This window comes from Lissotriton helveticus, chromosome 3_1 (assembly GCF_964261635.1).
Source record: "Lissotriton helveticus chromosome 3_1, aLisHel1.1, whole genome shotgun sequence".
Classification (NCBI taxonomy): domain Eukaryota; kingdom Metazoa; phylum Chordata; class Amphibia; order Caudata; family Salamandridae; genus Lissotriton; species Lissotriton helveticus.
The window spans coordinates 832,926,325-832,933,187 of NC_136061.1; positions in this window are offsets into that span (position 1 = coordinate 832,926,325).

A 6,863-nucleotide genomic window follows, 5' to 3' on the forward strand; every position below is an offset into this window, starting at 1 on the left:
ATATTTATTTAAATTACACAAGACCCGCCCATTTGGGCGAAGGCAGCGTAGCATCATGGTTAATGTAGTTCATGTTTGTTACTGCCAAAGTTCTTGTAGTCCCAATACTAACCCAAGTGGGTTCCAAAGCCCCCAAGACATGACACATCCTAAGTAGGTAAGTATTTGAATTGTTCAAGTGGATGGCCGCATAACAACAGAGACTACATTGTTGCCAATATTTACCGGCGGCAATGTCCCCCTTCGATCTTGGCGTTGCTTGTAACATTATGCATCGCAGAACCGCCAGTCCGGCAGCAGGGCATCTTCGCGGCTGGACACGCCGCCCATTTCACACACCAAGGTTGCCCAAAAGAAGATGCCACACTCGGAGGGGTATCCGCACAAGCACCGCAGGTAGCAGCAATCGCAGCCCATCAGCACGCGCCATTAAATGCCAAACGCTTTTCGAGTTTCAACTTTGCTCTTCATCAGTGGCAAACAAGGAGGCTCAAAGTTTTTAGTTGGGACGCTATATTTATTGAAATTACACAAGACCCGCCCATGTGGGCGAAGGCAGCGTAGCATCATGGTTAATGTAGTTCATGCTTGTTAATGTAAAAGTTCTTGTAGTCCCAATACTAATCCAAGTGGGTTCCAAAGCCCCGAAGACATGATACATTTCTGTAACGATTTCTCATTTGCCTCCTAACCTTATTCAAGTACACATTTTATTCAGAGCATTTTCTAAAAAGATAAAAATACGCAATTTTTCATTGTGGTTACATAGTGGTATATATTTTTTATAATGTCTCCTTTGAAAAAATGGTTGTGCCAAAATGACATGGCAGTAAATACATCTGTATATATACTTGTAAATTTGGGTGATATATATATTTGTTTTTTAACTTTAAAAAAATACATATTTTATTATTACCTATACATAAGAATGGAGATAGAGAGAGAGAGACAGAGCCAATGTGGAGGAGAAAAAATATAGATACGATTTGTATATATTTGTTGTGAATGTATATATAAAGAATATAAGATGATAAAATACATACCGAAATTAAAAGATGTATATATATGCTGTTGCAATTAAATACATTTCAGAGATTTATTAGTTATAGATAATTGTGATATGATGAAAATATTGCTAGTTATTTCTATATATGCATTCACACATAGATAAAAATCTAATTTAGGGGAGCATGTGTCTGTTGAGGAGTATGTGTCTATAATTATGTCTTAGACAATTAAAATAATATATACATATATTTTATATATATTACCTACTGGCGGTCGCCAGTAGGTATATATAGTTAGGATTTTTTCCCTATGGGTTTTTTGAAAATTCTATGTCTAATAACTTTGGCGTTTGTGGACGGAATTGGCTGAAATTTTCAGGAAAATGGCACATTTTGTTTCTGAGCAGCCTTTGAAAATTTGGGGGGGGTTCGTCAAGGGGGGGCCGAGAAAAAAGGGGGGTCCCAAAACGCGTTTTTCCCATGTTAATTTCCATAGGGCGGTTGGCCTCACTTTTAGCCCGAACGGCTGAATGGATTTGCACGAAACTTGGCAAAATTGTAGGGACTGGTAGCCCGATGTGCCTTTTGTAGGTCTCAATATATGTGCTCCAGTGGATTTTGAGAAATTAACGTTTAAAAAAAGATATATATCTGTAACAGCGGACCGGGCAGCGGCCCAGGACGCATACTTTTCGCGCAACGGAGCTTTGTGAAGCGAAGCTGATTGGTTCTCCGGCGTCTGTCAACATTCCAAACAGTCCGTAGCGGCCGCCATCTTGTCTCTCGGTAGGATCGAGAGACAAGAGGAGGCGAAAGCGAAGGGGCAAATGACCATAAGGGGGAATAGTAGATCCTCGCTGACCCCCTAGGTTTGATGTGGAGGTTTTAAAAGGGCCCCGCGGGGCAAAAAAAAAAATAATAATAATAATCGAACGGCTGAATGGATTTGCACGAAACTTGGCAAAATTGTAGGGACTGGTAGCCCGATGTGCCTTTGCTAGGTCTCAATATATGTGCTCCAGTGGATTTTGAGAAATTAACGTTAAAAAAAAGATATATATCTGTAACAACGCTCCGCTTTGCGTACTTTTCGCGTTACGGAGGTTTGCGAAGCTGATTGGTTTTTCGGCGTCTGTAAACATTCCAAACAGTCCGTAGCGGCCGCCATCTTGTCTCTCGGTAGGATCGAGAGACAAGAGGAGGCCAAAGCGAAGGGGCAAATGACCATAAGGGGGCATAGTAGATCGTCCCTGACCCCCTAGGTTTGATGTGGAGGCTTTGAAAGGTTCTCGCAGGGCAAAAAAATATATACCGTTTTTTTTGTTTTTTTGCGTGGGTAGCGCCCGGTCCGGGAACCGGGAAGCTTTCTGGGCAGCGTACTGCAATGAAAAATGAATGATAGACTTTTCAAATACTGTATGTTAATTGATTGTTGGTTTTGTTGATTTTTTTTTTTTTTTTTTTTTTTTTAAGGATTGTTTATTGTGTTTCATAATTTATTAAACTTTCTAACGCGGCGCGTCATATGACGCATTACGCGACAACGCAGGTCCAGAATATAGTCAAAATGTCTCCACCAACCAGCGGACGGCACACAACCCCTTTCAGCAGGCTAAATAGTTCTGTTAAATGACAACAGAAGGGACAGGCAACAAGAACCATCAGTCAAAGAGGGGAGGGCAAGTTCTTCTCTACCGGGTCACGTTGGAGCGCTACCGGAACTGATCGAATTGGTAGTCTACAGTGTTTCTGGATGTTTCAGACTGAAGCTGGCGTTAGCATGAGAGCACCACCATTTCGTAGCTCCGTCGTGGCCATTCCACGAGCAATCATGCTAGGCGCTCCCCACCAGAAGCCTGCGGGAGTCGGGGGCCCCCAAGACTTTTGTAGAATCTTCAAGGATGAGGGGACGCTTTCGCGAATGGAGCCCAAGCTCTAGCAGACAAGCGTCCGAGTTCCAAGGTGTCGCAGGCCCATTTTAGTGGACCACGCCCAAATCTGAAGAGATGGCCGCCATTTTGAGAGTCCTGTGGCAGCCGCCTATCGCTGCGCCGCAAGAGCGGGAGCAACTCAAGTACATGGTGAGCGAGACGCTGTAGTCGAAAGAGCGGGCGGTAAACAGCTGAATAGCGGAAGAGGCACAGTGTAGCAAAAGCGGGCTGAATGGCAAATGAAACGGAAAAGGGGTGCCCCACTACAGCGTGTCTTTAGGTGAAACGGATTGTGGGACAAGGTGAAGAATGGAAGAGTCACCAAAAGGAAAAAAGTTCCGCTTGACCCCGGGAGCCGGCCACCTATGTCGGGGGCGATCTCAGGCCACACCAGGGCAACACGACTTGGGGAGGGGGCCGGAGCCAAGCGCCCCCTCCGAGTCCGCGACATGACACCGTCCCTCGGGGGCCTCCGTCAAGCGGTTCAGGGTGGCACCGCATCACAACAGCCCCCACTTACTTTAAGAATAGTGAAGATGAAGCAATTGCAAATAGGCTTCAGACAATGTTACAAGCACTCCTCAAAACTTTGAACTTTTCAGAGTGCATGAGTTGGGACAGCGAGGGGTGATTTGGTTTCTCGGACTGTTTTTCTGGTCTCTCACCACTGGCATACTTTAACGTTTTCTTGTTTCTAGGACATTAATAGGTTTTATCATTACGTTATGTTATCGTTTCTTTGTTTGTTGTTTAATAAAAGTTCATGTTCATCAGTGGCCTACTGATTTTCGTTTTCCTATTTTTTTCTTTCCAGGTTGTTTCATGGTAAAGTTTCTGTTAACAGGATACAGTGATCACTTCGTTATTATTGCATATGTCCTTTTCACTAGGGGTGCTCTCTGGTCGGGCCAGATGACGTATCTCTAGTAAATGGTCCGGGTGAAAAAGGTGCATCAATCAGTGGGGAGTAGATAGGCATGACAGATTACAACGGGGGTGAAAGGTCCGCATTACGTACCCTTTCACTACTTGCAAAGATTTTCCTACGTTTATTTGCAAACAGGGAATACCTCCAAAAAGAACTAATTCCCAAACAGTCAATGTTCGGACAATCAATCAATCAATGAGGAATGAAATAGGTACGACGTGTTAAAGGCTTGCGTTACCTACCCTTCACTATCTGCAAAGGGAGAGAGAATATTCCTATTCTTCCTCGTTTGCAGGTAGAGAAGATCCTTAAGAGAATTAACTTCGAACAATTCAATGCTCGATTGAAACAATCAACAAGGGGTACTGTGAACACAAATGAACGCCGCTTATGTACATACGCATTGCTATTTTCAACAGTTTGTTCCTAATGTTTCTATTTTAGCGAGGTCAAAAAGAGATCCCATTAGTGGCCTACTGATTTTGCTCGATTCCTTTTGTTTTTTTACACGATTTTTCGCTATCTGCAAAGACTAAACAGAGTATTGCGACTCTGTGCTTGTTTGTAAATAGAGAATGAACCAAAGAGAACAATCAATCAAATGGAGAGAGAAGCAGGCACGACGTATTACAAAGGGGGCAAAGGGCTGCGTTAACTACCCTTCACTATCTGCAAAGAGAGAGTACTCCTAATAGAAATGAGGGGTGGGGGGCAGTATTCAAAGCAGATCAGTGTGCATAAACACGAAAATGTTTTTACTTACCACGTACTTGACATTCGACAGCTTATGATATTTGCTATTAAAAAACCATTGAAATTCACTGAAAAAACCATAGGTTATAGACCATATATAGTTGGAATTAGCATTTACAAAACCTTGAAAATTCACTGAAAAAACCATAGGTTATACACCATATATAGTTAGGAATTAGCATTTAAAAAACCTTATTTTACTCACACAAAACCATTGAAATTCCATATATAGTTAGTTGCACTAACTATATATCGCGCACCCGCAATCCACTGCTGATCATGTCACATATTACATCATTCATGACATGGTCAGTGACATCACTGATGACATCACTGATGACATCTCAAATGACATCACTGATGACATCACTGATGACATCTCATTTGACATCATTCTTGTGCTAATACGATAAACCTCTTCAGACTCTAATATAACCTTAGATACACTCAGTGTATACAGACACTCACACACTGCCACTCATCCATGGAGTTACTCACACACCCAGTCAGTCATGCAAAGAAACAATCTCACCTCCATTTCTTCAACTATACAGTTAAACACACCTTACTTATTGAAACATATACTAACACATATTTACTCTCTTATACAATCCCTGATACAAGTTCACAATGATCGATACAACCACTCACTCATTCAGTGGCTCTCATGCACAGTTATTTATATATGCCAACTCTCACATGTACTGTGTTTTACATATGTACTTACTATGACATGTAGCATTGAGATATCCATTCACTCATCAATACACTCATGCACACAGTCAACTGCCCATGTAGCTGTTTCCACATGCACTCTTGAACTCATACACCTAGTGAATAAACTGCTCACACATCTATGCATAGAGTCACACACCTTCCAGCCACCCCCACACAAACTCAATCTCCCATAGAAATACTTGGGCAACCAATTAATAACACATATAGCCTCTCGTATAGCTAATGATCAACACATGCAGCAGTTTACAGAACAACAGACATAATGATGCACAAATTAAGACAGTTTAGTCACTAACCCATGCATTCAGTGAGACACATTTAATCACTCACTCATACAGTCAGTCATGCACCTACTAAATCCTTCATCCAGACACTTATACATCCACTCAAGACATATTTTAACTTTACAGAAAAATACAGTCACTGGATGTTGTCATCAGTGATGTCATCAGTGATGTCATTTGAGATGTCATCAGTGATGTCATCAGTGATGTCACTGACCATGTCATGAATGATGTAATATGTGACATGATCAGCAGTGGATTGCGGGTGCGCGATATATAGTTAGTGCAACTAACTATATATGGAATTTCAATGGTTTTGTGTGAGTAAAATAAGGTTTTTTAAATGCTAATTCCTAACAATATATGGTGTATAACCTATGGTTTTTTCAGTGAATATATATATATATATATATATATTTAAATTGTCTAAGGAGTAACTATAGACACCCACTCCGCAATAAAACTATATATATATATATATATATATATATATATATATATACATATATATATATATATATATATATATATATATATATATATATATATATATATATATATATATATATTACCTACTGGCGGTCGCCAGTAGGTATATATAGTTAGGATTTTTTCTCTATGGGATTTTTGAAAATTCTATGTCTAATTACTTTGGCGTTTGTGGACGGAATTGGCTGAGATTTTCAGGAAAATGGAACATTTTGTTTCTGAGCAGCCACTGAAAATTTGGGGGGGGTTCGTCAAGGGGGGGCCGAGAAAAAAGGGGGGTTCCAAAACGCGTTTTTCCCATGTTAATTTCCATAGGGCGGTTGGCCTCACTTTTAGCCCGAACGGCTGAATGGATTTGCACGAAACTTGGCAAAATTGTAGGGACTGTTAGCCCGATGTGCCTTTGCTAGGTCTCAATATATGTGCTCCAGTGGATTTTGAGAAATTAACGTTCAAAAAAGATATATATCTGTAAGCGCGCTCCGGGCAGCGCCCCGGTTCGCGTACTTGACGCGTAACGGAACTTCGCGAAGCGAAGCTGATTGGCTCTCCGGTGTCTGTCAACATTCTAAACAGTCCGGAGCGGCCGCCATCTTGTCTCTCGGTAGGATCGAGAGACAAGAGGAGGCCAAAGCGAAGGGGCAAATGACCATAAGGGGGCATAGTAGATCCTCCCTGACCCCCTAGGTTTGATGTGGAGGCTTTAAAAGGGCCCCGCGGGGCAAAAACAAAA